This window comes from Tiliqua scincoides, chromosome 1, assembly GCF_035046505.1.
Source record: "Tiliqua scincoides isolate rTilSci1 chromosome 1, rTilSci1.hap2, whole genome shotgun sequence".
Taxonomy (NCBI): domain Eukaryota; kingdom Metazoa; phylum Chordata; class Lepidosauria; order Squamata; family Scincidae; genus Tiliqua; species Tiliqua scincoides.
In genome coordinates, this window is record NC_089821.1 from 116858568 (window position 1) to 116867160 (window position 8593).

General features: G+C 45.5%; 1 pseudogene; it reads left to right on the plus strand.

Moving 5' to 3' along the window:
* Window positions 1–6825: 6825 nt before the first annotated feature.
* Window positions 6826–6943, plus strand: LOC136638199 (5S ribosomal RNA; annotated as a pseudogene).
* Window positions 6944–8593: the final 1650 nt, after the last annotated feature.

The window sequence follows — 8593 nt, forward strand, 5'->3', positions numbered from 1 at the left end:
GGTGATACAGGTGATGTAATGTCAGCAGCTGCAGCTGCATTGTTATTTCTAACCGGAAAAGTAATTATTTTAATTTCTGGAAAATATCTAAAACACCAAAATGCAGTGTTTGGGTGTTTTTATTTGGGTAGTTCAACACCAAAAAGGCAATGTTTTGTGTTTTTATGTGCTTTTAAGAATGACAACAACAAAAAACCCTTGGCATGATTTATCATCCTTCCCTGTGCATGTTTACTCAGAAGAAGGTCTCACTGTACTTAGTTGGGTGTACTCTCAGATAAGTGTGTCCATGTTTGCAGCTTTGCAGCACAAGCCCATACATGATTACTCAGAACTCCCATTTTGCTCAATAGAGCTTACTCCTAAGTAAACGTGCTTAGGATTGCAGCCTTATTCTACTAATAATGGCAAGTGCTATGATCTGAGGCTTGACCTCTTGACTACTGGAAATCACATTGTGTCTCCATTTGACTTCTGAATGCATTCACAACATGTGCTCAAGTTTATCTCCTTCCAGACTTCCCATACCATTCTGTTCTGCAGAGACTACAGTCATATCCACAGTTTCATGAGGGTAAGCTGCACTGAGCACTGTGGAATTTACCTTCTGAGAAAACATGCATAAGACTGGGCTCCAAGATGGCATATCTAAGACGGTTACTTGAAAACAAATCCCATTCAAGCCAATGGGACTCTTGTGTAACTATGTAGCATTTAAGCCGGAACAACAGTGCTAGGCTGTGATGCCCATTGCTTGACATGCCCTACAAGGCTATGCCCTAGTAAAATCAATTAATACTGTGATTCTGAATTGTTACAAGAATTAGGATGTCGATCTTCAAACAGTGTTGGAGAAAAACTTTTGAAGACCAAAGGTGGGAGAGCCGTACTGCAGCAGTAGAGCACATGCTTTGCATGTAGAAGATCCCAGGTTGAAGCTCTGGTATCTACAGGTAGAGCTAGGAAAGATCCCTCTAACCTAGATGGACTAATGGTCTGATCCAGTAGACATGGGGCAATATGCCACCTTACTCTGCCTTTGCTGCAGTGTACTAAAAAAAACCAACCCTAATGGAAGCCCCCCCTTCCGTTTGTGAACACATTAGGTTCCAAGGGTCTGTTCTTAAGTACTTTTGTTAGTAAGTACTGAACAGTAATGCTCCTCTGTTGCTGTAGCAGTGGGTTTGGCTTGGGATACTGTCAGTTTCAATTCTGAGGCTGTCAGTATCAATCTGGATGCTCACAATGGGGTGGGTTTCATACCAATTTCACTTTCAGAGTTGCCACTTTCACTTGGGACCAGAGGCATAACAAGGGTGGAGCCTGAGGGGCATCTGCCCTGAGTGCTACACCAAGGGGGGGGGGTGCAAGTTTAAAAAAAAAAGAAAAGAAAAAGGCACTCTTGCCTTCCAGCCACTCTGGAGCAAGTGGCTGGTAAGCTGAAGGGCTGAAAGGGGTTCCGGTACCCTTGCAGCATGGTGGCCTTACTGGAGTCAGGTGAGGCAGCTACTTTCTGGGGCTGGTGAGGCAGCTATTTTCTGGAGCCAGTGAGGCAACTACTTTCTTGGGCCAGCTACTTTCACTGGCCCAAGAGAAGGAAGTGGAAGTGACATCATGATATTGTGTGACATCGTGGCAGATGGAGGTGTGACATGTGTGACAGGTGGAAGTGGAAGTGACATCATGCTATTGTGTGACATCATGGTGTCACCACTCTGGGCACTGCAGCCCCTGGGTACGCTTCTGCTTGGGACACTGCTAGTGTTATCAGGTTCACTCCCAATGTTATCTGATTCACTCCAGAAGCTGTCAGTTCAGTTCAGTTCAGTAAGACCTTTATTGGCATAAATCCAGAAGCTGTCAATACAGTCGGTTTCACTTTGAACATTGTCAATTTCATTGTAGAGCCATTCAGAATGTTCCTGAGCAGCTTCTGTACTCTGCAACATGGGCTGAATGTGGTAAGTTATTGTTGTCGTCAGTTATTGTTCATAAGTTGGGAAGCTTCTGTAGTGTGCTCTTTCAGATGGTTTTCACAAACCCGGAAGTGCGGGACTTCTGATTTTATTTAGAGGGACTGCGTGAATGAAGCAGCTTCATGTGGTTCATGTAAATAAAACTGCAAGCCCGCACTGTGGAAACCATGTGACAGAGCATGGTAAGGAAATGAATGATCTGCCTTGTGCTCGAGCAAATGGGAGGCAGATCGATACAATTGGTGTGTGTGCTGGACTGGAGGAAGACAGTAGACCTGGGGTGAAAGGCATCCAAAATCTGCTCTCCTCTTGACCCCACAAGCGGCTGCTGATATAACCTGCATCATCTTGCCTCATGGATGGGCCATCCCTGTGAGCAATTTTCAGGCCTGTATTGTAGATAATGGGTAGACGTTGTCAGAAATCCTGAGGGCCTTTCCTTGATTCTTATGGGTAGCCGTGCGTTATTTCGAAATCCAACCTTTCACCCCTTCCAGTTCAGCCTCACTGAGATTGTTGGAACATTCCTTGTCCTACATTTTTAAAAAATGGAATAAAAAACACTGAAAAATGACCATGTACTCCAGCTACATAAAACTCAGTTATAAGGTTTTCAGGTCATGCCTGATATGACTGATAAGCTTTGGATTTCTTTCTTAAAGTCATCTGGCTGCTGAAAAGAATATGCATGAATGGTGGGAAAGCCACTGTTGGGTAATCAAATACTTCTCATGTTCTTCTGCATTCGAATCCAGAGTTTAACTCTCTCAGGATATGGTGACAGCCTGAAAGTATTTTGCCTTCCATCGGGGTTGGGAAGACAGAACTGCAGTGAACAGTCAGCTTCTATTGTCCCCAGCCAGATAGATAACTGGAGTGCCTGAGAAACCTGGCCTCCTTTGGCAGCAATAGCTCGGAGCAGTTGATTTTAAACAAATAAGCAACTATATACCTCTTTCTGCTTGAATTCATTAACCTTTCCATAATTGCAGCTGTCAGCCTTAGCTACCTGTATGTCTTGTTACCTAGCACTCAGTAACTGCTGGTTCGTGGCAACACCTGTCTTTAACCCTGTGGGCCTAAATGGATTTAAAGCTGACTTCTAACCCTTGGCATATACTAAGAAATGTTACGCCACGGGGGAAAAAACAGAGGTGAACCGTTTATAAAAGGTTGAACACAATCCCTTTATTTAAAAAAAATGAAGAGTTGAAGATAGTATGAAACATGGTGCTCAAGGTATGTAAACTCATCCCATTGTCAGCTTTGAATAGCAGGGTTGTCAACTCTCCAGGATTGGCCTGGAGTGTCCAGGAATCAGCATTGATCTTCAGGTGACTACTGAAAGCAATCCTGGACAGGGCCCTCCTGCCACAGGATGTGGTGATAGCATCTGGCCTGGATGCCTTTAAAAGGGGATTGGACAAGTTTCTGGAGGAAAAATCCATTGTGGGTTACAAGCCATGATTTGTATGTGCAACCTCCTGATTTTAGAAATGGGCTATGTCAGAATGCCAGATGCAAGGGAGGGCACCAGGATGAGGTCTCTTGTTATCTGGTGTGCTCCCTGGGGCATTTGATGGGCCGCTGTGAGATACAGGAAGCTGGACTAGATGGGCCTATGGCCTGATCCAGTGGGGCTGTTCTTATGTTCTTATATTATGTAGGAAACAAAAATCTCAATAGCTTCAGTCAGAGTCGGTGCAGCCTGTGCAGATTTTTGTAGTGGTTTTGAACCTGTAAACCCTGTTTGATCAGCAGTGACAGATGAAAGAAATTAGCACGTACGTCCCAGGCAACAAGGCCTCCATCACACCACTTTCAGTTATCTTAAAAGGTATTTTCTGTTTCCAGGTCAAAGCTCCTACCAACTGATTGTTTGACTCTCTTTTACATTATCTCTTTCAAGGTCCATTACCTGCTTGGCTGGTGAACGCAGGCATAAAAAGAGTCTCCATCTCAAACCAGCAGTAACAAGGAATGCAGGCACAACCCAAGGCAAAAAGGTCTCAGCATGAAACAAAAGCCTGCAGCTGTTTGTAAGTATGATTTCTGTAGCAAATGGAGTTTCTCTAAATGAGTTCTCCCCTCCCCAATGTAGTGTAGGGAATTAACTGATCCTGCCACCTTCCCTGAGGAAAAAAAAATTCTCTACATTTTGCTGATGGGAAACTGAGGCAGAGAAATTAGACACACAGCCTGATTTTAAGTATGCTTATTCAGAAACAAGACCCACCATATTCAGTGGGGCTTGCTTACCCTAAGCACTGGTAAAGGTGCTTAGGATTGCAGTCTAAACTTTGGCAGAAGACCCACTGTACTCCTGCACAGGACTCTTCAATGTAGGTAGGGCAATACTCACATTAGCCAAAAGGCTGACTGGCCTAGAGCCCAATCCTGAGCTCATCGCACCGGCTTCCCTCCAGCACGCAGTGTCACCAATGTGCCATAAGGCACGTCTGCGAGGCTTACCGCCGGGCCAGGCTAGCCCAGCACTAACCGGCGCTGGGCTAGCACCGGGTGGGCACCCATCCTCTGCTCAGCGGTCGTACAGACCGCCGAGCCAAGGCACGGTAAGTGGGGGCAAGGGGGGGCAGGGAGGAGATGTGACAGGGAGGAGGGAGGCAGGCGGAGGGTGGAGAGAGGGCGGGGAGGAGGCGTGACAGGGAGGCGGGGAAAGGGTGGGCGGGAGGCATGCCGGGGGAGGGAGGGAGGCGGGTCCAGTGGAGCTCTGCTCCACCGGATCCAAGGCGTTCGTGTGGGGCTCAGCACCCTACAAGAATGCCTTTACCTTACTGTTGACCTTTTGGTTGGCGGTAATGTGAGTAGCCCCATTGTGGGGCTGCTTCCCTTACCCGGGAGAAGGGGATGAAAGTCCTCTTCTCCCGAGGTGCCGCCCGCGGTAGCCCGGGCTGCACAGGATGCAGCGGCAGCCATTTTTGGTGCCGCCGAAGCTGGGCACCCCGGGCAGCTCAGGATTGGGCTGCCCATCTGTACTGCTCTTCTTCCACATTAATTTTTACATGACCAATTAATCTATTATTATTTTCATCATCAACATTATTAAGCACTTAATAGCCTGTTTTTTTTCCTTAAATGCATCAAATGATGCATTCAGCACCAATCAATGTCAGGAATCCATGATTATTCTTTAATTGATTATTATATTTGATTTAAAAATGGACCATAATTCAGGTGTACAGAGCCTGAATTGTGGAGACTATTTGTTGGCAATTCATTTTAATTACATACTTGCCTTTGCCAGTTAAACCCGCACACATGTTCTTTTAACAGGAAGTTTCCTCTGGCTTTAACTGAAGGAAGAATAGCATTTGAGAAAGCTTTTTCTGTCTGTTGAGTTTAGCCTTCTGTGTCCCCCTGGTCAGTGCTTTGTTTCTCAACAGGAGCTTGCATGTGTGCCTTGAAATTTTGCATTTTCCCATAGAAATTCTTATCTCTATCTATGTGGCTGCAGACTATAGCTAACCTGTAGCAAGAGAAGGTACTCTGTCCATGCTCAGAAGTGGTCTTTCTCTATCCTTGCTTCACATGTTCCAGAACTCAGTTCTGGCACTGAGGATAAGTGTTTGGGGGGCATAGTGATGAGACCTGATTGAAATCAAGTCCTTGATTTGTTTATACACCTCGGTGATTTCTATCTGTCCTGGACATCCCAAAGTATCAGGCAAGTTTCATGTCCTTCTACCGTGTCTGAAGAAGGCTGTAGCTCAAAGCTTTACTGAAAGAATGGTGGAAATGATGCAAGCGGCATCCAACTGGATTTCCACGTGAGCAGTAGAGTGACACACTTTCCTTCCCATGAAATTGATTGGCAGGTGTAGGACAAACAAACACTAGCAGGAGCAGTGCGCTTGTTTTGTTGAGCATGAAGCTTTTACACTCACAAAAAAAAATTAAAAATATACACAACATTCAGTAAAAGCATAAAAAGGGATAAAACAGGACAAGGGGAAAATGCACATCGAACAGCCCAATCCAACCTAAATCCTCCTACCAATGCAGGTGTGCCAAGGGGTGTGCTGATCAGGAGGCCTGATGGGGGTTGGTGGGGGGTGGGGGGACTGATCAGGAGGCCTACCAGAGGTAAGTATAAATACTTTCTACTTACTCCTGCAAAGGCCTCCTGGCTGTCTATGGGTCTCTTCAGAACAAAGCCAGATCTATATAGCTGGTGCAAGGCAGAGGAAAGAAAAGAGGTGGGGCAGGTTTCAAAAGAGAGGGTAGGATCCTGGCACACACTCTTGCTGCTGGGATCTACTCCCTCTCCTCTCCCCTTTTCCTTCTCTCCCCACCCAAAACTTCCCCTACCCTCCTGCCCACGACATACCTCTGCCACCAACTTATGAAGAGTGGAAACATCTCTGCCCATTTGCAGCAGCAGCCCAGAAGCGCATGATAGCAGGCAGCTTTCATACCACCTCAAAGGGCCTTGCGCTGTCGGAACGCAAATAGAATTGGGCTGTTAGCTGTCCAAAGTTCTTCTGCTCATTCAGACGGCTCCACACTTTTACCATTGCTGTCTCTTACGCATGGAACTGTGCCCCACCCAGAAAACTATTCCAACATGGCTGTCACAGGGAGAAGTTCTCCCCACATTCACTGGTTTTTTGTTTTTTGCTGCAGACAAGTCTGAACACATTGGGGAAAGTATGGGGCTTCCTGACACACTTTCCCCTTCTCCTGGCCATGCATTCCTTATTCACAGGCTCATACCTGAAGAAGTCTTTTGTGAAACCTTCAGCAAATCTAGTAGCTATAAATATTTTTGTCTAGAATAGTTTGTCCGCAGTTGAGCTTCTCGGGAAACTCAAGCCTATTTAGTACTTTATATGCAGCAACTGTTACCCTGCACATGCCCAATCTCGTCTGATCTTGGAAGTTAAGCAGGGTCAGGCCTGCTTAGTACTTGGATGGGAGACCGCCTGGGAATACTGGGTGCTGTAGGCTTATACCATAGTCTTTCGAGACTGAAGGTTGTCAACCATTTCTTAGTACGTTATGAACAGGAAGCAGAAAAAGAGAGAGAGAGAGAGAGAGAGTGTGTGTCTCTGTGTGTGGATTTGCATGTACACATGCACATGTAGTGAGATCAGAGGCAATGATGAAAGTGCTTGGGTGCCCCTTTAATATTGTCCTGAGCAATAGAATGCTCTCCAGAAGGTGAGAGCCCAAGCGTGCTCTTTTGGTCACTTGGGCTCATCTAGATCCCATTGAACTGGTTGGATGCCAGCACATCTTCATCCACATGCTGTTGTACGAGTGACTAGTGGTGCCCCAACAAGGCTGTGTTGGGACTTTTGATTTCAGTGGGTTTAGCATATGTGACTCACAGCACAGTCAAGCTGACTGTCTATCAGATTGCCATTATTGGAGCCTCCATCATTGGGCGCAACCCTTGCAAAATGATTTAATTTTTAATTCCCATTAAGAGAAACAGAACGGGGCCTGTTCACGACTGAGAGGTTGTGATCTATGTGTGTGAGAGAGAAGTGCGTGTGAAGAGGTGAGGAACGAGAGGGATCTTGGTTGCATAAACTGGAGTCTAAAGTGTTTCAACTCTTTCAATATGAGGCAAATTGTTTTTCTTTTGCAAATTTCAAAATGTGTAGTGGGAAGACTTGTGACTGGGGTTTCTTTTTTTGCTTTGTTTTCATCCTGCCTTCCCAACTCACTCCAGCCCTCACATACCATTAGTGAGTGACCTTCCGAGATGACCATCTGTTCAAAGAAGAGTGCTGGTGTGGTGTCCAGCCTCATGTGTCTCCTTGTCCTTTTCACCCCAGCTGCTTTCCCAAGCTTCTCAAGGGGGAAGGTCCTCCTGAAACATTAACCACATGTCCCCTCTTTCCTGCAGATGCAACTGCTTAGGCCCAGTGCATTGCTGAAGGGTTAATTAATAGCTCTGACTTGTGGAGCATGTCATTTATTTGCCTTTTTTTTTTTTTTTGTAATTGTTGGGACCAACTGCATATAAATGGAACGTGCAAAATCTGAAGACACCTTTTTGGAAATGGTTCATTCCTGCAACAACAACAACATATAAAGATTCTAACTATTGGGATGTGTTGTGGGATCTGACTGACCTTACACTGATGATGTGTATCCACCAGAGCACAAGTGACCTCTGCAATCTACATGAGCCAGGGTGGTGTAGTGGTTTGGGAGGTGAACTTGGAAGATCCAGGTTCAAATCCCCGCTCAGCCATGAAGCTTCCTGGGTGACCTTGGGCCAGTCACTTTCTCTCAGCCAAACCTACCTCACAGGGTTGTTGTGAGGACAAATGGAGGGGAGCAGCTGTGTACACCACCCTGAGCTCTTAGGAGGAAGGGTGGTATAAAAATGTGAAAAATAATAATTAATAATGCCATCAACTTTAGTCTCCACTAAACTCTACTACCAGTCCTTGCTGCAAATCAACATTACTATTTATAGACTTTTCAACAAAAACAAATTTTTTTTCAAAACCATTTACACAGCAAAAAGAATGTTCAATGTTGATATTTGCAAGAATAGCCTGGGACAATCTTGCTGGGTATTTTAGTGTGTGTTTAGTGTGCACAGAAGTGTGTGTTTTACTGTTTCTTGATGCCTGCAT